The 23,929-nt window shown below is 43.4% G+C and overlaps 1 protein-coding gene across 1 annotated transcript in view; it reads right to left on the reverse strand.

The window, feature by feature from the left end:
• The window catches only part of CUNH12orf75 (chromosome unknown C12orf75 homolog), a 90,891-nt gene that overhangs the window by 33,252 nt on the left and 33,710 nt on the right, over window positions 1-23,929 (reverse strand). The gene's annotated exons all lie outside the window — the stretch shown is intronic.

Consider the following 23,929-nt stretch of genomic DNA (forward strand, 5'->3'; position numbering starts at 1 on the left):
TGGTGGATATGATGTGTTATGAATAAAGAGATATTCAGAAGATCCTAGGTGTGCAGCCATCCAGATTTCTTCATTTGTCCTAGGCTGCAGTAATATTGGAGCCGATTGCCTCAATCCCATTACGAGAAACCCTAAAATCCTCACTTGTGAATGATGGACATTTAAGTCATTTCAAACTGCCCACTCCTCGGCATATAGTACCTGTCCAACTATGAAAGGAAACGTCTCTCAGGAAAAGCCAAGCCTCCCTGCAGGAAATACTGAGAATAAATGAGCGTTCAAAGATTCTCTCCACATTTTTAAAGTGGTAGTAAACTCGTTACTGATGATTTCCCCCCATATAAGGCATTACTAGGAACTTACAGTGCCTTAAAAAAGTATTCATACCCCTCGAAGTTTTCTACATTTTGTCATGTTACAACCAAAAATGTAAATGTATTTTATTGGGATTTTATATGATAGACCAACACTAAGTGGCACGTAATGAAGGGTGAAGTGGTAGGAAAATTATAAAGGCTTTTCTAAAATTTCTACAAATAAATATGTGAAACGTGTGGCGTGCATTTGCATTCAGCCCCCGAGTCAATACTTTGTAGAACCACCTTTTCACTGCAATTACAGCTACCATTTCTTTTGGGTATGTCTCTACCAGCTTTGCACATCTACAGAGTGAAATTGTTGCCCATTCTTCTTTGCAAAATAGCTCAAGCTCTGTCAGATTGGACGGAGAGCGTCTGAACAGCAATTTTCAAGTCTTGCCACAGATTCTCAATTGGATTTAGGTCCAGATTTTGACTGGGCAATTCTAAAACTTGAATATGCTTTGATCTAAACCATTCCATTGTAGTTCTGACTGTACGTTTAGGGTAGTTTTCCTGCTGGAAGGTGAACCTCTGCCCAAGTCTCAAGTCTTTTGCAGACTCTAACAGGGTTTCTTCTAAGATTGATCTGTATTTGGCTCCATCAATATTCCCATGAACTCTGATGCTGCCACCATCATGTTTCACAGTGGGGATGGTGTGTTCAGGGTGATGTGCAGTGTTAGTTTTCCACCCCACATAGCGTTTTGCTTTTAGGCCCAAAAAGTTAAATTTTGGTCTCATCTGACCAGAGCACCTCCTTCCACATATTTGCTGTGTCCCTCACACAATGGCTTTCTTCTTGCCACACTTTCATAAAGGCCAGATTTGTGGAGTGCACCATTATTAGCTGTCCTGTGGACAGATTCTCCCACCCGAGCTGTGGATCTCTGCAGCTCCTCTGGACTTACCATGGGCCTTTTGGCTGCTTCTCTGATTAATGCTCTCCTTGCCTAGCCTGTCAGTTTAGCAAACCTACGATGTCCATGTCTTGGTAGGTTTGCAGTATTTTTTTTTTTATAACCTAACCCTGCTTTAAACTTCTCCACAACTTTATCACTGACCTGTCTGGTGTGTTCCTTGGCCTGATGGTTCCTTGTTCCTTGGCCTGATGTTCTTTAATAAACCTCTGAGGGCTTCACAGAAAAACTGTATTTATACTCAAATCAAATTACACACAGGTGGACTCTATTTACTAATTAGGTGACTTCTGAAGGCAATTGGTTCCACTAGATTTTAATTAAGGGTATCAAAGTAAAGGGGAGCTGAATACAAAGATACGCCACACTTTTCAGATATTTGTAAATTGAAAACCATTTATCATTTTCCTTCCACTTTACAATTACTACACTTTGTGTTGGTCTATCACATAAAATCCCAATAAAATACATTTACATTTTTGGTTGTAACATGACAAAATGTGAAAAATTTCAAGGGGCATGAATACTTTTTCAAGGCATTGTAACTGATCACTGTGTGTTAAATCATTCTAACCTTGTCCTTTTGCTTGTAATCTGTCATGATTTTTTTGCTTACATCACCGGTGCATATTTGCCTCTGTTTAAAGCACGTTTATCGTTAAGTCCTTTGGTTACATGCCAGGGCTCCATCACTTTTTTTCTCTGTCTACGGCGCTGCTCCAAGATACCACGAAACTTCATTCCCATTCACAAGCAAGTCTGCTCTGTTTAATGGAACACGGTTGCCATAGTAATCCCACAACAAAAACGAGGCTTGGCTAAACAATTACTGCTCATGCCCGAGATTACAAGCCATGACAAAAAGAAAGGGCAGAAGTACAGCGCACCCCAGAGGCGGAATTAGTTATGATGGTGGCAGCTGTTCCTGGAGAGAAAGAATTACAAAAACACCAAAAAAAGTAAGAAACATACAAAGGGACTTATAATGCTAAATGTTTTCAGAAGCTTTACTGTACTCCCTTATTTAAAATTGAGCTTGGGAGGGTTGGCATTTACTACTGCTTTACAGTGATATTAAAGGCTCCTTTTTTTTTTAAAGAACAAACTAACTAGTATGTCATACTTACCTGCTCTGTGCAGTGGTTTTGCACAGAGCAGCCCTGATCATTCTATTCTTGGGCCCCCCTCGGGCACTCTTGTCCCTCTCTCCTGCCGAGTGCCCCCAGAGCAAGCAGCTTGAAATAGAAGCACCTGAGCAGGCTCCTTTCCAAGCCGCGGCTCTGCATGGCCATTCACACACAGAGCCACGGCTCGGCCCATCCCCTTTCTCGCCTCACTGTTTGTGATTGGCCATTGGCTCCCACTGCTTTCTCAGCCAATTAAGATGGAGAGTCCCTAGAGAACTGAGGCTCTCATGCACATCACTGGTTAGAGATGGGGCTCAGGTAAGTATTACAGGGGTTGGGGGGACTGCTCCACAGAAAGATTTTTTTTTTACCTTCATGCATAGAATGCATGAAGGTAAAAAGCCTTGAGCCTTTAGAACCACTTTAAGTATGAAAAGATGAACACTGAATACAACTGCTGCTAAAGCAGCTTGTTGATGTTCTCAAATTGCAGCTTTAGCTTCAGTAGTCTTTCTCGCTGGGCTTATTTTAACAAAAGTTTGTGTTATAAAATCAAGAAATTTGTTGCTATTCAGAGCCTGATTTCTATTTTTGTTGATTTATATCAGTGGTCTCCAAACTACAGCCCTTTGCTTGCCTTTATTCAGTTCTTGAGGCATTATTACTGCCACCAACACCAGCAATGGGGCATAATTCCTGTCACTGACACCAACAATGGGGCACTATTCCTTCCACTGACACCAACGATTGGGCAAAATTCCTTCCACAGACAACAAAAATGACGCACCATTCCTCCCACTGACACCAACTGAGATCAACCGAGATCTTTGTGAACACCCTAGGAGTAGAGGGCAATTTTTCTATCAGCAAAATCTTTAATAGATGGACCATCTTCAATAGGTACAGTGAGGTGTTTATTTCAGGCAGGTGACGGCAAGCTTAACCACAGGACTAGCCCAAATTTTGCTAACTCTTTTTCTGTTGGGTAGAGTTCAACAAATATTTTTGAGGGAGTGACAGTCCTTTCAGGAAGTGACCAAACTGTCATAGACTACACATTCTAGCTGTTTATGAACAGGGAATGATTTTTAAGTTCTAGAAGGATTTTCTGCACCCAAAGGGTCATGGAAAGACAGAGAATCAACATTCACAATGCCAGGGCTTTTGTGGACAGAGGAAATTAGCTTTTCAATGCTAACAAGCATGTTGTGAAGTTACCTCTTCAATAAAGTGACAGTGCGGGGAAGAGAAATATTCTGCAGATTCTTCTAACATTCTCTTCATTCCCATCTGATTCAGCATCCTCTAGCAATAGTACATCAGGTTCTGACTCCAGTTGAGAAACTGGAGCAGGAGAATAGAAGGGGCATTTCTGAGTTTTGGACAAAGATGGCTGAATTAAGGCAGTAATATGTCCTAGAAATTGTGACATGCGGAGAATTCTGCTTTTGTCAGGTAGGCCACTTGTGTGCTTGAAATAGAGCTAGGCATTAAAACCAGTTTCTGCTCTGGTGCAAGGGGCACATCATCACTATAAGGTTGAGTGGGCCTTTAGCAAGATCAATGTTTGCCTGCTGTGTAGAACTGGCTCCCTTTCACCTGGTTTCCAACATAGATACAAGTGCAGCTATTCCCCTGTAGGGTACTCACAGAGTAGAGTATAAGAGGTTGGGTAAACGTGTACGGTAGGAGTATGCAATAACCCAGGTGTAGACCGTCCTGCAACTAATCTTTGTTGCAGGAGGAAGCACCCGAGTTTCTTTTAAGGGCTCTAGGCAGAAGTGTGCAACCAGTGGTGAATTGTAACACTAAAGGCCCGTACACACGGTCGGACTTTTTGACAACAAACATGCAAATTAGCTGTTTTGGAGCAACATCCGACTGTGTGTACGCTCCATCGGACAAACTTTTTCTGTTTTCATCGGACTTTTGTTGGCTCTGCGAACGGACAAACTTTTTGACAACAGAAGTCCGATGGAGCAAAGTCCTACCGTGTGTATGCAAAAGCATCGGACTTTTGTACAAGGTACAAACACGCATGCTCAGAACCATTGCAAACGATCAGACTACAATACAGAAGTTGACCAAAGGTGGCGCTGGAGTCATTGAACGTCCTCTTTTGAAGCGGCGTCAGTATGTTGTGACGTCACCACGTTCGTGTTTGTTGTCAAAAAGTCCGACCGTGTGTATGCAATACAAACTTGTGGACAACACACTTTGTACAAAAGTCCACGGAAAAGTTTGTACAAGTCCGACCGTGTGTATGGGGCTTTAGTCATCCACCTGAGACTGAGCTAAATAAATAAATAAAGTAAAATGAACAATAAATTTTTTTTTTTTTTTTAAAGCGCCCCTGTCCCCATGTGCTCGCATGCAGAAGCAAACGCATACGCAAGTCCCGCCCACATATGAAAACGGTGTTCAAACCCCACATGTGAGGTATCGCTGCGAACGTTAGAGCGAGAGCAATAATTCTAGCCCTAGACCTCCTCTGTAACTCAAAACATATAACCAGTAAAAAAAAAATTTAATCGTCGCCTATGGGGATTTTTAAGAAGCGACGTTTGGCACCATTCCACGAGCGTGTGCAATTTTGAAGAGTGACATGTTAGGTATCTATTTACTCAGCGTAACTTCATCTTTCACATTATGCAAAAATTGGGCTAACTTTACTGTGTTTTTTTTTTTAAAGCACAAAACTGTTTTTTTTCCAAAAAAAAGCATTCGAAAAATTGCTGCGCAAATACCGTGCGAGATAAAAAGTTGTAACGACCACCATTGTATTCTCCAGGGTGTTTGCTAAAAAAAACATATATAATGTTTTGGGATTCCATGTAATTTTCTAGCAAATAAATGATGATTTTTACATGTAGGAGAGAAATGTCAGAATTGTCCTTGGTGCTCCAGAACGCCTGATGGCGCTCCCTGCATGTTGGGCCTCTGTATGTGGCCACACTGTGTAAAAGTCTCACACATGTGGTATCGCCGTACTCGGGAGTAATAGCAGAATGTGTTTTGGGGTGTAATTTGTGGTATGCATATGCTGTGTGTGAGAAATAAACTGATAATATGACAATTTTGTGAAAAAAAAAAAGTAAAAAAAAATCTTGATTTTGCAAAGAATTGTGGGAAAAAATGACAACTTCAAAAAACTCATCATGCCTCTTACTAAATACCTTGGAATGTCTTCTTTCCAAAAAGGGGTCATTTGGGGGGTATTTGTACTTTTCTGGCATGTTAGGGTCTCAAGAATTGAAATAGGAGGTCAGTACTTCAGGTGTGATCAATTTTCAGATATTGGCACCATAGCTTGTGGACTCTATAACTTTCACAAAGACCAAATAATATCCACCAATTTGTACTTATTTTTACCAAAGATATGCAGCAGTATAAATTTTGGCCAAAATTTATGAAGAAAAAATTACTAATCTGCTAACTTTTATAACAGAAACAAAGAAAAATTCATTTTTTTTACAGAATTTTCTGTATTTTTTCTTTTATAGCACAAAAAATAAAAAAAACCAGCGGTGATTAAATACCACCAAAAGAAAGCTCCATTTGTGTGAAAAAAAGGACAAAAATTTCATATAGGTCCAGTGTTGCATGACTGAGTAATTGTCATTCAAAATGTGAGAGCACCGAAAGCTGAAAATTGGTCTGGTTATTAAGGGTGTTTAAGTGCCCAGTGGTCAAGTGGTTAAACATGGAATACAAAAATAGGATTTTTATATCCAGCTTACCTGTAAAATCCTTTTCTTGAGAGTACATCACGGGACAGAGGAGCTTCATTACATAGTGGGTTATATAGGCACCTCTGGTGATTGGACACTGGTTAACCCCCAATTAAGGAGAATTCCTCCCCTATATAACCCCTTCCATATGGGAGGCACCTCAGTTTTGAAGCAAAGCAATAAGAAACCACGTAAAACCCAAGAGGGGCGGGAACCCCATGTCCCGTGATGTACTTTCAAGAAAAGGATTTTTACAGGTAAGCTGTATATAAAAATCCTATTTTCTTGATCATACATCACGGGACACAGGAGCTTCATTACATAGTGGGATGTCCCAAAGCAATGCTCAGTTTGAGGGGAGGGAGACACAGATCAGAATTATAGACCGTCAAGGACCGGAGGATCTAAACTGCAGCCTGCAGTACACTGCGCCCAAAGGCGATATCCTCTTGCCCTCTGACATCCACCTGATAAAGTCTTGTGTGGACTGATGACCAAGTTGCAGCCTTACACATCTGAGCCAGGGAGGCCTGGTAATGCACTGCCCAAGAAGCACTTATAGCCCTCGTTGAGTGCGCTTTCACTTGAAAAGGAGGACTCTTCCCCTTTACACTATAGGCCTGAGAAATAACCTGTCTAATCCACCTTGAGAGAGTGGATTTTGATGCCGCCTGGCCCTTCCTAGGGCCTTCCGGCAAAATAAATAAGCAATCAGTTTTTCTTATCTGAGCAGTTGCCTGAAGATAGATACTGATTGCCCTTACCACATCTAAAGTGTGCAAAGATTCTTCTTCTGCGGACTGTGGGTCCGGAAAAAAGGATGGTAGGATTACATCTTGATTCAAATGGAATCCTGAAACCACCTTAGGCAGAAAGGACCTGTTGGGACGCATTACCACCCAGTCCTTATGAATAATTAGATACGGTTACTTGCTGGAGAAAGCTGCTAGTTCTGACACTCTTCTAGCCGAGGATATGGCTATCAAGAAAACCAATTTTTTAGCCAAAAGAACTAATGAAACCTGATGCAAAGGTTCAAATGGCTGCCCCTGCAAAGCCAAGAGAACCAAATTCAGATCCCATGGGCATACCGGAGGTTTGACTGGCGGCCTTATCCGCATAGCCCCCTGGATGAAAGCCCGCACAAGAGAATGTGATGCAAGTGGCTTCTGGAAAAACACTGACAAGGCCCAAATCTGCACCTTGATAATGCTTACGGCCAAATTCATTTCTAGGCCTGACTGGAGGAAAGCCAAGATCCTGCTAGTGACATACTTTCTAGGATGCCATCCCCTGGGTTCACACCAGGAAACATATGCCTTCCAGATTTTGTAGTAAATAAGCCTGGAGGCCGGCTTTCTGGCATTGACCAGAGTAGAAAGGACTGGTCCCGAAAGCCCACGATCCCTCAGAATGTGGGTCTCAGCAGCCAAACCGTCAAACTCAGACTGTGTAAAGCAGGATGGTAAATTGGACCCTGCGAGAGCAGATCTGGCCTGAGAGAGAGGATCCACGGCCTGCCTACTGCCAACTTCATGTTCTCTGCATACCAAGGTCTTCTGGGCCAAGCCGGGGCTACCAAAAGAACCGACTTTGTTTCCCTCTTGACTCTTCCCAGGAACCGTGACAGAAGCGGGTACGGTGGGAAGGCATAAATCAGATTGTACTGATCCCAGGGAACTGTCAGAGCATCTGACCCCTGAGCAAGTGCATCTCTTGTCCTTCACTCGAATTTGTCCAGCTTTCTGTTGAATCTGGAAGCAAACAGATCTACGTCTGGAGTACCCCACCTGCGACATATGTTCCGAAATACGTCTGGGTGCAGAGCCCATTCTCCTGGGCACAACTGCTGCCGCTCAGAAAATCCGCCTGCCAATTTTCCACTCCTGGAATGAAGACTGCAGAAAGGCATGGAACATGCCTTTCTGCCCAGGCAAGTATGCGATTCACCTCTCTTTGTGCAACCAGACTCCTGGTGCCACCCTGGTGATTGATATAGGCCACTGCTGTGGCATTGTCGGACTGAACCCGAACAGGGAGACCCCGTAGTCTGTAAGACCAGTTTATGAGAGCCATATAAACTGCCCGGATCTCCAAGACATTTATGGGCAATAGCTTCTGGATCGCACACCATTTCCCCTGTGAGCACGTCTCCTCCAACACTGCTCCCCAGCCTGTCAGGCTGCCATCTGTAGTTATAATCTTCCATGGAAGAGGAAGAAAAGTTTTGCCTTTCAGCAGATTCTCGGTTTGTAACCACCAAACGAGACTCTTGCGTGTCCTTGGGGATAGACACATAGGAAGATCCAAGGCCTGGGGCTTCCTGTTCCAAGCTGCAAGGGTGCATCTTTGCAGAGGCCTTGAGTGGAACTGGGCGAATGGAACGGCCTCGAACAGTCTCATGCACAACCGAATGGAGGAAGATCTTCTGCCCAGAATTAGGCGCACCAGACCCCCTATAGCCAAGGCTTTTGGCCTTGGTAGAAACACCCCGCCCTGAGCGGTGTCGATGACCATGCCCAGATACTCCAACCTGGTAGCAGGCTGTAGGGATGACTTTTCTAGGTTTATAATCCAACCTAGGCATTCCAGGTGTTCTAGTGTTCTGGTAACACTGTGGTTCAGGAGCGCTACTGTTTTCTCTATGAGAAGCAAATCGTCTAGATAAGCCATGACGGCTATACCCTGAGCTCTTAGGTTTGCCAAGAGAGAGTCTAGAATCTTTGTGAAGACTCAAGTAGCCGTAGCGAGACCGAACGGCAAGGCCACAAATTGAAAATGGCGCCGATCTACTGCGAACCTTAGATACTTTTGGTGTGCGGAAAAAATTGGCACATGAAGATATGCATCCTTGATATCTATTGATGCTATAAACTCTCCCCCTTGCAGGGAGGAGACCACAGAGCGTATTGACTGCATTCGGAAGGACCGGATGCGTAAAAACAGGTTCAGATCCTTCAGATCCAGGATAGGTCTGACACCTCCATTTGGCTTTGGAATGGTGAAGATATTCGAGTAAAAGCCTGAATCCTGTTCTTCTGAGTCCACTTCCACTATCACCCCCTGGGATAGTAAGTGATCTAAGGCCAGAAATAGCGGTCTTTGCTTTACTGGATCCCTGGGGATCCTTGACCTTAGGAAGCGAGAAGGTGGAACCTCCTGAAACTCTAGCTTGTAGCACAGAGATACCGAGGCGACTACCCACTTGTCCCGGATCTCTTCAAAGAAAAGGCAGTCTGTGGGATTTTCCTGACCCCCAGGGAAGAAACAGGATGCGGCGACCTCAGCAGCAGGCATTTCTGAATGTGGTACGCACCAACTCAGTATAATATTGAACCTGTTTTCTAAGCGCCTGGGAGGAGGGGACTCTCTCCTCTTTCTCTGATTCATCCGACTGCTCATGATCCCGGTCCCAAGATAGGGATCTCTCCTCATTGTCAGAGGTGTCACCTGAAAGAGGAATCTCAGCAGAGGGAGGGGATCTACCCCTTTTTCTGCTATATTTTAGGGAAGCTGAAATAAAATTCATGATTCTCCCTTTAAAACCCTCCAATGTAGCCTTAAGGGAGTCTTCAGTGACATATACCGGGGCTGAAACATTAGGGGAGGCTGCAAAACCTGACAGGGGCACTGACTCATCCTGTGAGGCTGGCTCCAGTCTTGCAGGGGGGATGGTAATCTACAGGCATTTTTAGAACCCCTAGACCTAGGCAGTGAATTACCAGTGCCCTTGTTACCTCCCCCTGAGACTCTCTTACGAGGAGACATAGTCCTAAGCTACAAAGCAGAGGTACTAGTACAAAGTGCAATCACTGTTGTGCTTCAAGTCTCACAATACATATAAATGCTTAAACTGCACAACCTGATGCTGAGTAGGTGTCTTAGGTTTGCCTGGATCCAATCCCTTAGGATGCTTACTGCCCACAGCTCCTGTGTCTTCCACTTACAGCCCCCTGGCGCTCTAGGCTTTTTAAAATTGCCGCTTGGCGCCTGCACAGTACAGCGCCGTGCACACCGACGTGCACGGCTCGCAACCACACCCCCCCTCCATTAGTATGGGAGCGTGCTCAGCACGCGCGTGCACGAGGACTGCCGGTCGTGCAGGGGGGAAGGGGATCACCAACGGAGCCGCGTGGGACCCCTGTTTTACCTTTATTGTAGCAGAGATTGCAGTGGAGACGTGAGTCATCTGGAGAACCAGGCTTCAGGCTGCTCTTACTCCCTCTAGTGGTGGAAACCAGGTAAGACATACAACTACTCAAATAAAGAAATCCATAATATATCATTTATATAGGATTAACTTCTCTTACCTGTCCTCGTCGCAGGAATTGCTGAAAACAGACTTCAGCCTTCACCCATCACGGCGGGCAGAGTTGTGCCAACCTTCAGGACTTTTTGGGTTCATTCTCAGAGGAACCTCTTACCTGGACCTTGTAAAAGACTCTGCCAGAAACTTTTGTGCCACTATGTAAATAGTACACCAAGTCTGGTTTTCCCAGAGCCCAGTCTTCCAATAGGAGAGGACTTACAGGCAAAACCTTGTTTCTTCAGATGACGAGGCCCGGGTACCATACCATCTTGGGAGTCAAAATATCGGCCCGAGATATGGATCCGGTTATCATAGCCCTTAGGCTTAGGCTATCACTTCACCGCATGTGCGCACGGACATCGCCTACACAGCGACACACGCAAAAGAAATGGGTCAACCTCAAGGGTGCAGAACTGGTCACTCACCCTGGTGGCCAGCAGCCCAAAATACCGGCAGCAAAAGGTACTGCAGGTCAACTGATGCTAGAAATCCTCTTGGAGCAGGTGTTAACCGTCAAAAAAAGAGGGACAGCAAAAGAGGAGGTTGAAAAAGGAAGGGAATATTGGTCAGTTAGAAGTCAAAGATGGATGGGGGAAAAGAAGAGGGAACCACACGGGCTCCAACCAAGCTGCGCCCCACGCCGCAATCACAGGTTCCATGAATACTGTATTGCGGCTTTCTGGCTGCACGCACAACCATCATACCAGCATGTCACAGGAATCCGAAACATGGTACCAAGAGGATATCCACTGCAGACTTCTGAAACAGAAAAGCCATGGAAGTGACAGTTAGATGCAGTATAGTCTTAGATGTAAAAAATATTAACTAACAAACACATTGCAAATTATAACCGATTTAAGAAATACAATAGACAGAATCTATGTCTAAAGTAGGCACATATAACCTTGGTGAGGCGTTGGATGACACTCATACCACCAAATGATATTTAGTGAATCAAGGATAGGGTACACATATAACAGAAATGAAATGAAGGGGGGGGGGAGGAGAGGGGGGCAGGAGGCATAACAGCAGCAGGAGACATATATTAAAGTCCCATAATGGACAATAAAGTAGTTACCCGTGATGTATTTCCCTTAAAGAAAAATATAAAGAAATAGAACTAAACCAAAATATAGTACCCAGACTGCAATAATTAACTTATAAAAAAGGTTTATATACCGCAAGTGCAAGTCATTAGGTAGATGACCCCCTGGGTATCACAGTCTGCCCGAAAATGGGGGTAAAAATTTCCCCATTGGGCAGTGTGAATCTTTGACCAGTTGACTCCCAGGGGCAGAAGGCACAATGCCCACATCTGTAGATGCCCTTGGCTTTGTTGGTACATCCCACAGGTAGAGCATAGTGACTTCTGGTCAACTTGTCGCAAAGCGACATTGACCTCTTAAAAGTAATCTCAGGATTATCTGTGATGTACTTTCTCAGAATTGGATCCTCAGAGGATAGGCCAGTGTTTAGCTAACACATGTCTTAGCTGGTAGTGTTGTTGTGAGTATTGTGTAATTAATTTTACAGTGGAGTGCTTATCTGTCTTGGTTTTTGATTGAACAGTAATGTATCTGTAGTTTGTTTAAATGCCTTGTTCATCATCCTGAGAATACCTTTAAGAGGTCAATGTCACTTTGCGACAAGTTGACCAGAAGTCACTATGCCCCACCTGTGGGATGTACCAACAAAGCCAAGGGCATCTACAGATGTGGGCATTGTGCCTTCTGCCCCTGGGTGTCAACTGGTCAAAGATTCACACTGCCCAATGGGGAACTTTTTTACCCCCATTTTTGGGCAGACTGATACCCGGGGGTCATCTACCTAATGACTTGCACTTGCGGTATTTTTTATGTCGGCAAAACTATCCGCCAATTACGACAACGAATCAACGACCATGTCTACTGGTCCTCGAGTGGGAAAATGCTAAGTCCCATAGGTAGACACCTGGATTTATGCCATAGATTTGACACTACGGTTGCCTCATTTATTGTCCTGGCAGTTATCCCAAAAGATCCGAGAAGGGGAGACTGGGATAGGAGGATACTCCAGCATGAGGCAAAATTGATTGAACGCCTGAATGCCACTCGATGGCCAGGCATCAACAAAGTACAAACATATAAACCCTTTTTATAAGTTAATTATTGCAGTTTGGGTACTATATTTTGGTTTAGGTCTATTTCTTTATATTTTTCTTTAAGTGAAATACATCACGGGTAACTACTTTGTTGTCAATTATGGGACTTTAATGTATGTCTCCTGCTGCTGTTATGCCTCCTGCCCCTCTCTCTCCCCCTCCCCCCTTCTTTTCCTTTGTGTTATATGTGTGCTCTATCCTTGATTCACTACATATTCTTTGGTGGTATGAGTGTCATCCAACGCCTCACCAAGGTTATATGTGCCTGTTTTAGACATATATAGATTCTGTTTGTTTTTCTTAATTATATTATAACCCCCAAATCGGTTATAATTTGCAATGTGTTTGTTGGTTTATATTTCTTACATATAAGACTATACTACATGTAACTGTCACTTATATGGCTTTTTTGTTTCAGAAGCCTGCAGTGGATATCCTCTTGGTACCATGTTTTGGATTCCTGCGACATGCTGGTATGATGTTTGTGCGTGTGGCCAGAAAGCCGCAATACAGTATTCATGGAACCTGTGATTGTGGCGTGGGGCGCAGCTTGGTTGGAGCCCATGTGGTTCCCTCTTCTTTTTCCCCATGCATCTTCGACATCTAACTGACCAACATTCCCTTCCTTTTTCAACCTCCTCTTTTGCCGTCCCTCTTTTTTGACAGTTAACACCTGCTCCAAGAGCATTTCTACCATCAGTTGACCTGCAGTACCTTTTGCTGCCGGTATTTTGGGCTGCCGGCCACCAGGGGGAGTGACCAGTTCTGCACCCTTAAGGTTGACCCATTTCTTTTGCATGTGGCGCTGTGCGGCAATGTCCGTGCACCGCGCATGCGGTGAAGTGATCATCGGCTCCATTTCTTTGGGGCTGTTGATTCTCCCGGCAATGCACGAGGCGTGTCGTTGACTCCACGCTGTGCATGCGAGTGTGCTCCTCACTGCGCATGCTCCACATCTCTGCGTTGTGAATGCGCTACATGCCACGCTTGCGTGCACACCTCTGATGTGTGTGTGCACCCTCATGCTGGCCAAGTCAGGTGATGCGGCAATTAGCCGCACACCTGTCTGGGGTGTGTATATAGGGCAGCCTTGTCTAGCCCTACATTATGGCATCCTTCACAGGTGGTGGTTTGTTCCTGTCTGGTGTCTTCAATTGTCTACAAAATTATTGCAGATTAAGGTATGCACTCTCTACTTTTGATTATGAGGATTATTTTATCCACTTTGTTTCTTCATGGACTTGTCCTTATTAGCCTCTAGATTGCTACAATATTTTTGTTTATCTTTTCAGATCTAGTGACTGCATACATACTACCTCTCAGCTTTGCCATTTCTGGATAGGATACTTTGTGTTTGGGCTTACTATCAGACGCCATCTGTCTTCTCAATCTAACAAACATACTAGGTGGTTCTGGGCCATACATCTTAGTGTTACCTAACAGGTGAGATTAGCCAAGTGTTAAACATTTCAATGCCTATCCTATCACTTTTATTGTTAGTTATAACATATTGACCCTTTGTTGACATACGATTTGTGCTTTAGGTCACTCTGTGGTCTGTTTATGCTATCTACTATATTATCACCTAGTATCTGGCTGCCTATGAGATGGCTCCTGTATGGTTTGTATGTTGAGGTAGGCTTATGGATAACAATACTAGTTGGCTATATTGTTACTCTCCTTTCTCTGTACCTGTGCAGGGAGTGGCTCCCTCTCATTTTTTATTTAACCCCTCATTGATCCACTAGCTCTTTTAAACAATGGACGTTTTGATAATGAGTATACATACCCTTGTCTTTCTTTATATATACCTACCTTTTCTCTCTTCCCCTTTTTTAACTGGCACACCCCTATGCTTAACCCTGAACTACCTGTTGCATGCCACTTATCGTGTCTATCTTCTGGATGAACTCTGTCAAAAAATGTGAAACACTTTACCAATGTACTATTATAGATTATGTACTGTTTTGCACCTGTATATGCAAATTGCAAAACATGTAGAGCAAGCGTTTTACTGCACACCATACATTGTTGCAGGATTAATATGATGTTTGGTATAATTTTTCTGCTGATTTAGAGAGAAAGTAACATATTTTGGCATGTATTTATTTAGCTAAATAATCTCATGTGTTATCCAAGGGCCATTTGAGGTATGGGAGAGCTAGTTAAAGAACTAAAAGGCCAGAAGCACTGAAAATGCACTCAATGCACTGTGCATGGTTGCAGTCATCATTTTTCCTGAGATTATTTATAAGTGAAAGCCCATACTTATTAGGTATGATGACTAGGCAATCACATTCCATAAATTGGTGACTTGGTTTACCAAGAACCAGTGCATGCAAGCAACATTAATATTCAACTGCCATGCACCATATAGTTCATACAATAATAATAACCAACCAGATTTCATGGATCTGTATGCAGTTCTCATAGGGGAACCCTCATTTTGCGTTAGCGAATACTAAATGTGACTTAACATAAAACTAAAAGCAAAGATGACAGATTGCACTTTTCTGAATAAACATACAGTGCCTTGCGAAAGTATTCGGCCCCCTTGAACTTTTCAACCTTTTGCCACATTTCAGGCTTCAAACATAAAGATATAAAATTTTTATTTTTTGTGAAGAATCACCAACAAGTGGGACACAATTGTGAAGTGGAACGAAATCTATTGGATTTTTGAAACTTTAACTAATAAAAAAAATGAAAAGTGGGGCGTGCAAAATTATTCGGCCCCCTTGCGTTAGTACTTTGTAGAGCCACCTTTTGCTGCGATTACAGCTGTAAGTCGCTTGGGGTATGTCTCTATCAGTTTTGCACATCGAGAGACTGAAATTCTTGCCCATTCTTCCTTGCAAAACAGCTCGAGCTCAGTGAGGTTGGATGGAGAGCGTTTGTGAACAGCAGTTTTCAGCTCTTTCCACAGATTCTCGATTAGATTCAGGTCTGGACTTTGACTTGGCCATTCTAATACCTGGATACGTTTATTTGTGATCCATTCCTTTGTAGATTTTGCTGTATGTTTGGGATCATTGTCTTATTGGAAGATAAATCTCCATCCCAGTTTCAGGTCTTTTGCAGACTCCAACAGGTTTTCATCCAGAATGGTCCTGTATTTGGCTGCATCCATCTTCCCCTCAATTTTAACCATCTTCCCTGTCCCTGCTGAAGAAAAGCAGGCCCAAACCATGATGCTGCCACCACATATTTGACAGTGGGGATGGTGTGTTGAGGGTGATGAGCTGTGTTGCTTTTACGCCAAACATATCGTTTTGCATTGTGGGCAAAAAGTTTGATTTTGGTTTCATCTGACCAGAGCACCTTCTTCCACATGTTTGGTGTGTCTCCCAGGTGGCTTGTGGCAAACTTTAGACAAGACTTTTTATGGATATCTTTGAGAAATGGCTCTCTTCTTGCCACTCTTCCATAAAGGCCAGATTTGTGCAGTGTACGACTGATTATTGTCCTATGGACAGACTCTCCCACCTCAGCTGTAGTTCTCTGCAGTTCATCCAGAGTGATCATGGGCCTCTTGGCTGCATCTCCGATCAGTCTTCTCCTTGTCTGAGCTGAAAGTTTAGAGGGACGGCCAGGTCTTGGTAGATTTGCAGTGGTCTGATACTCCTTCCATTTCAAAATGATCGCTTGCACAGTGCTCCTTGGGATGTTTAAAGCTTGGGAAATCTTTTTGTATCCAAATCCGGCTTTAAACTTCTCCACAACAGTATTACGGACCTGCCTGGTGTGTTCCTTGGTCTTCATGATGCTCTCTGCGCTTTCAACAGAACCCTGAGACTATCACAGAGCAGGTGCATTTATACAGAGACTTGATTACACACAGGTGGATTCTATTTATCACCATCAGTCATTTAGGACAACATTGGATCATTCAGAGATCCTCACTGAACTTCTGGAGTGAGTTTGCTGCACTGAAAGTAAAGGGGCCGAATAATTTTGCACGCACCACTTTTCAGTTTTTTATTTGCTAAAAAAAGTTTAAAATATCCAATAGATTTCGTTCCACTTCACAATTTTGTCCCACTTGTTGGTGATTCTTCACAAAAAAATTTAAATTTTATATCTTTATGTTTGAAGCCTGAAATGTGGCAAAAAGGTTGAAAAGTTCAAGGGGGCCGAATACTTTCGCAAGGCACTGTAAATGTTCAATATAGGGTAACCCATTGGTGATCCCAGGACCCACATGAAACCAACCCAAAAATAATGAGCCAGCCTGAAACACATGCATATAGTACACAAGAGCACAGTATTTTGCAAGCTGTTACAAAATTACAATGTTCCATGACAAGAAGTAAACCATACAGATGTCTAAACAAACATTACCTTTGCCACTTAATACTGTACACAAAGCACTAAGAGTACACATTGTTCATGCCGTTTGAGTTGATGGATGAGCTGTTTGCAGAGTCATCTTCTTATAACATTTACAACCATGGCCTATATTCAATGGGGACAGACGTGCACTTTAACTCTGCTAAAACATCTGTTACAAATAAAGTGCTAACATTAAAACCACTACAGGTTCTTTTTAGAAACTGACTTGGCATCTGTACATTTAAATACAAGGTTTTTGTTTTGCTACCAATTTTGAATGAATGAGCATTCATTTTTTTACTGATTACAGCTTTTTATCCTATTCGGATTTGTACCTAGGATCTAGCCATTTATATTTTTTGCAATGATAAATGAATTGCACTTGGCATGGAAAATTCAGCATTATTGGAAAAAAAGTTCCATAAATGAAGCCAATCTAGACATGCTTTTATTTGACCGATGGAATACAGAAATATAGATTTAAAGGGTCGATCAAAACAGAATTAAAGGTTTTGCTTTTAACTGCTACACCATTAAACAAAATGATTACTTGAGCATTTTTTTTATATATACTTTTTAAAAAACAGATAATGAAAAATTGCCTAAAGCAGACAAAAAAATAACTGTGCCCTTTCTAAGGTTTCAGGCTTGTCCTTCTAAATGGATGCAGATAGCTTTTCTACGACAACACTGGGATGCACCAGGTGCCAATGAGAAAGGACATGGTAAATCAATCAGCAGATTCTGCACAGCAAAGAAAGGTATGATTCTGCAAAAAGATTTGCTAGAATTCTTGCAACCCATGAAAACAGAAAAAAAAAAAAACCATCACAGATGTTAAACTTTAAACTTGACCCCCCCGACATGAAGCCTGGACTAGGGCTACACAGGCAATGTTAATCTCTTGCTACTAGGAACTACTGAGCTTTAAAACATTGAAATCGTTTTACACTGTGGTCACCATTTGCATTAATGGCAAAGTTCCCATTCTCTCTGTTTTGATGTGTCACGTTTACTACAAACATTCTTTCCTAGTGCCAACATGGCAGCATACGTGTGGTAGTAGCCCCACCTACTTCTGCCCACAGGGCCAGTGTAATGCGATGAAGTCCAGGTCGGAAACCCATCAGTCGCAACCATCTGACAGGTAGAACGTGACCATGCCGCCGCTCCTGACCCCCCCGCCACATCTCAGATGACAGCAGCATTCTACATTACAGCCAAGGAAAGTACTAGGTAGGGGCGGGGTCAGATGGGAACAGGGGATACAGCACCAATCAATAAGCACAGTCCCCATCCAGCAGATCCTGAAGCTGTGTTAAAGCAGCCATAGCAGAGACTGAGGAAATAGGTGGGCACATGCTGGTAACTTCAGGAGGTCCGTGGCAGAGGAGGCAGCAGGCAAGATGGGTCCTTAGTGCTGGGCTGGTAGGGTTATATAAGGCTGCTGCTTACGATGCCAGAGACATCAACACTTATTTTGTATTATTATGGCAGCTGCCTGAGAGGGGGAATCAGTAAACGACAAGGGCTGTTGATTTAAAAACAAAAAACAGGCTGCTGTGTGTTCTTGGCTCACATCTCTGCAGTGCACCCAATGCAGGGAAATGCACTGCTCTTTAGCAGATGAGCAAGGGTGCCAATACTTCTTAATGGCACCCCCAGCACTCTGGTTCAGGGCGATTTTCCAGAATGGTCAGAGAACTCTATTCCCATGTTTCTCACAGGTGTGAATGGATCGCCCTACACATAGCACGCAGTAGTGTGAACCAAGGCTTAGGGCCCATTCACACTTGTGGCACACTAAATCAGAGCATTTTAGTGAGAAGTCCATTTTGGGCTGCAGTGACATGTGCCAGGGAGTGGTGTGCTGCATATGTTATGGCATCACACAGCTCCCTTTTTTAATTTCACTTCACCACACAGCAGCGCAGTGTTTCCCCTGCTGTGCGGTGCCATCCAGTGAGGTGCGATATTATGCAGCATGTCTGCATTTTATCACACCTCACTGCACTACACCTCCAGGCTGAGTTGGAGCAGGAAGGGGGCCATAGAAAGCAGCTGTTTTCTATGTACTATGTGCTCTAGCAGTGATTAGTATCCTTTCAGTGTGGAAAAATGGCAAGTACTGCTCCAGAGGGAACAGGCCCTTACCCACCACTGGTCCAGGTTTTTGGGGCAGGCTTTCATGTTGCGCTCCCCATGAAGAGTTGATTTGGATGTTGGTGTGGATGGGGAGGGTATTGGGGATGATGCTTAATTGTTTTTCTACTAGGTGGACATTCTGCCTCATCTGAAGCCAGTATTTGGTATAAGGACCCTTGAACTGCAGGCAGTTCACAGCTTTGTTGTTGCCGTGGCATCAAGAGCCTGTGGGAAATTGCTTTGACCTGCCTTAGGTTAAGTACTCCCTCAATACATTCAGACTGAAGATGGCACACTTGCAAACAGTCGTTTCAGCAGCCAGAGCAGCTATACCTTGTTCCTTAGAAACCAAGAATGATAGAAGAAGCCAGCACACAATTACCCTGCAATTTCCTAAGTTGGTTCAAAGGGCCCACTACACAGCTGGGCTGCAGCCACCGAAATGCAATAGCTGCACATTCAACCAGCAGCATCTGAACATCTTGGACACCTTCTGTAGAGATGTCAACCAACAAAAAAGGCAGGATAATCATGCAAGTTATCTAATGGCATGTTCCTTCAGCACTACCGATGGGCTCAGTGGTCCTCACTACAGCTGATTTTGGCGGGAAGTCCGTAGCTTACTCACTTTCTTATAGGACAGAATTTGCTGAAGCTTCTCAACCTGGTAGCTAGGTATTGGTCTACCACATGTACACTGCTTTGTTGGTGCCCAGAAAATGGAAAATTGTATCAAATACTTACCATAATTTTCCTTTACAGGTGGAAATCCCTGGCAGCATACTAAACCCACCCAGTTTGTACCTAGTGTTATACAGGGAATGAGCTATTGTGTGCATGTCAACACTTTATAACACTACACTGGTCCTGTGAGAAGTAGGTGAGGCTACTACCACATGTATACTGCCATGGATTGGCACCAGGAACAGAAAATTACGGTAAGTATTTGATTCAATTTTTTGTTTTAATTTGTGCAGGTCTTCTATCCCCTGGTGCATGTTTCATCACAAAACTGGAGTGAACAAAACAAGTAGATAAATTATTAGCCACACATAATAGTTATTGCTATCGGAATCAATGCACAACATTACACAACGTATTCAAGTAATGAATAGTACCTACTGTACTTGCATGCCATGTGTACGGACACACACACCTTTGTTATCCTGCACCTTAGAGGCTATTGTTCATGCCATCTACAGTTTTAAGCTGCAACAACCTTCTTGAAGAATCCATAAATAATTCTGCAGACAGGTAGCAGTGAGAACAATAGCTACCATAGTTCAAATTGTGCATTTACTATATTTTATATCTCTGGGCTTGTGCAGACTGCTTTTAGTTATTCATATGATCATTCACATAAAATGCAGTAAGAAAAATGCTATAGCAAATATGGCTGCTGATTAACACAACACACCACCAGCAACATTCATTTTTAACTATTTAAAACTGAAGTTTAGCTATGTAAATTTTCAAATGGTTACATTAGGCCAGCTTGGACTAACGTATGTATGTATGTATGTGCTGTACCTGTGGAATCCCCATGGTCCCCTATCAAGTGGCTTCCCTGCTGCATACTGAACACAAGAGATCACTTTATCACTCTATGAATGCAAAGTTTTCTCTGATTGGACAGGGTAGACAGCAAGACATTCCTGCCTCTCCATTTCATTCAATTAGAGAACGCTTTAAATTCAATGAGAAAATGCAATGTTCTCTGAGTGGCGCCTTTGCTGAGGAAGTGACCTATTGTGTTCAGAATGGATCCGGGTAGCCACTGAGCATGCAACCCAGAAGCTAGTGGAGATCACTGGACTACTGATGTCCACTACAGTGATTTCCTGTTTCCACTGGGACCCAACAGGTATGTCACATACATACTTCCATTGGTCAAATGTAACTACAGTGTTTGATCCCCTGCAGATTTTGTAATTTCGTCCACTTACAAAAAAATTAAGGGTCTATAATTTTTATCATAAGTGTATTTTAAATGATAGAGACAGAATATCAACCAAAAATCCATAAAAAACACATGGTACAAATGTTATAAATTGAGCTGCAGCTCAGTGAGTAAAATAAGTATTTGATCCCCTACCAACCAACAATAATTCTTGCTCCTGCCGACTGGATACAGTATGTGCTCATGTGGTACAAAGATTAGTCCTGTCAATTTAAGAAGGTGCTTCTAATAACAACTCTCTATGTGTATAAAAGACACCTATCCACAGAAACGTTTCCCTCCATTCAAACCTCACGATCATGGGCAAAACCAAAGAGGTGTCAAAGGATGTCAGGGACAAGATTGTAGACCTGTACAAGGCTGGAATGTGCTACAAGACCATCAGCAAGAAGCTTGTGCCATAGTCAGATGAGACCAAAATTGAGCTCTTTGGCATTAATTTGACTCGTCGTGTTTGGAGAAAAAAAAATGCTGACTATAATCCTAAGAACATGTTCCCCACAGTCAAGCATGGAGGTGGAAACATTATGCTTTGGGGCTGTTTCTCTGCTAAAGGTACAGGCTGACTTTGCTGCATTGAGGGCCAATAGACAGGGCCATATCTTGTAAAATCTTGGATGAGAACCTTCTTCCCTCAGCCAGAGCACTGAAGATGGGTCGTGGATGGGTCTTCCAGCATGACAATGACCCAAAATTTATCACCAAAGCAACAAAGGAGTTGCTTGTGCTGTGTAATTTGCCCCCCTGTATTACCGATAAAATTTGGCTGATCCTGTCTGGTTCTTCCCTCCCCCCTGTAAGCTGACCACAGTATATCATGGCTGCTGAACCTTGACACAGTGGTCAGTTTACGTGCCTCCGTCATCTGCAGCTCACCTGTCCTCTCTCCCCCCTCCCTCCCTGTCAGATCCTGTGACAAATGTGGCAAATCCTGCTGCTCTCATAACTGATTAAATTTTGCATAATCATCCTTGTTCACTAATGACAGGAGCGCCTGTATATGCGTTTTATAAAAAAAAATGCCTCCTTTACCGTATTTCAAAACGGTTCCCCGCGATCACATGACTGGCCAGCTCTTTCCTCCTCTCTCAGGTGACATCAGCGGGGGAATCTCGGGCCAGCCCGCTGCATCTGTCAGCCGGGCAGAGGAGAGAGAAGGCGGGTTACATGATTGCGGGGAACCACTCTGAAATATGGGAAATAAGGCATTTTTTTAAAATAAATCACTGAGACTGAAGCACCTGTCATTAGGGAACAAGGAGGATTGTGTAGAGTTGGTAAAGCGGGTTAACAACCACTTTAAGTGTTTTTTCTGCCTGAAAGCTCTCAAAAACGCAATCCAGAATGTTGTTTTTTTTTTTGCTGCCTCCAAATGCTGGGCTTAAAGTGGTTGTATAGTCCTTTTTGGGACTTTTACCTACAGGAAAGCCTATAATAAGGCTTATCTGTAGGTAAAAAAAAATATCTCCTAAACCTGTACGGTTTAGGAGATATTCCCCTCGCAATGCGCCGGTGACTGCAGCGGCGCATGCGCACAGGGGATTCCTGGCTGAAAGCCCGGCAGACGATGGACCCTGCCAGGAAAAAATATCCCGCGCGCATGTGCGTGAGTGACGATATCGCTGCTCCGGCCACTCACAGCTCCGGAGCCGCGATACCCGGAAGAAACGTGTCAGCTCCCTCAGTGGATCGGACCAAATGTTGGGGCTTCGTTCTAAGGTAAGTATTTCATAATGAGCTAGTATGCGGTGCATACTAGCTCATTATGCCTTTTCCTTTGCAGGTAGGAAAAAAAAAAAACAAACACATCAGCGGGTATACAACCGCTTTAAAATACGGCTCTAAACGTAATAATGCACATCGACACATAGGATAACACTGAGCTTCTTCTACAGGCAGAAGAAAAATAACTCCTGTAGAAGCAGCGTTTAAGCCCAGTATGCATTGACCCTAAGGGCTGGTTTCCACTGGTGCGATGTCCGACATTGGATGTGATTCAGACAAATCACATGCGATCTGTGTGCAATGCGATTTCAGCCATACAGATAGTATGGCTGAATTTGCATTGCATTCAGACCAAACTCACACGGGTCCCTTTTTTTGGTCCGCAGCAGAATTGGATAACTGGGTGTTCACACCCATGCAATCCGATTCCTGTCCGAATTTGCAGTTCGCACTGCGATACGCAAACTGATTTGGGGGTGTCATTAACATTCAATTGACACTCCCAGTAGTTTGCATAGGGCACTGTGAACTGCCGCCAGGAGACATGCAATGCCACAGTAGATTTGCAGGGTTCCCGCATTGCTGCAGTGTGAACTGAGCCCTAGAGTACAACGAGGAAAAGTGTGAAACCCTGGTCAACTTTTAAAAGTCAGTAGTGACAGCTTACAGACTTTTAGCCAGAGATATACAGATTCCCACTAAAGGTTTGGGTAGGTGGATGAACTAGAAATGTACACCATATGGTCAAAAGTATGTAGTTATTCCTCCAATATATTAAGGTCAGGTTACACATACAAAGACATTTTAGACTATTGTGTACTTCCACTCTTGTGGCAGCAATTTCAGGAAGGCCCTTTTCTGTTCCAGCATGACTGTGTCCCTGTGACAAAAGCAAGCTCCATAAGAAGAAGATGATTTTATGTGAAGGAACATGATTGGTCTACAACGGGATCGGTAACCCATCAATCGCAGGCAGCCGACGGGTAGATAGTGAACACATAGAAATAATAGACACCGGGCCCTTGCATATCTTCAAAGTTCACAAACTCCCATAGACCATTCACCCATTATAGTGTTGTCACCATAATCAAACATATAGTATACTACATAGTGAACATATCCCTGCTTTGCCGATCCTTCCCCTCTGCTGCCTCCACCACTCTCATCTTCACTGCAGAGTG

Source organism: Lithobates pipiens, unplaced genomic scaffold, assembly GCF_037356315.1.
Source record: "Lithobates pipiens isolate NorthernLeopardFrog02 unplaced genomic scaffold, aLitPip1_a1.2 Scaffold_8, whole genome shotgun sequence".
Lineage (NCBI taxonomy): Eukaryota > Metazoa > Chordata > Amphibia > Anura > Ranidae > Lithobates > Lithobates pipiens.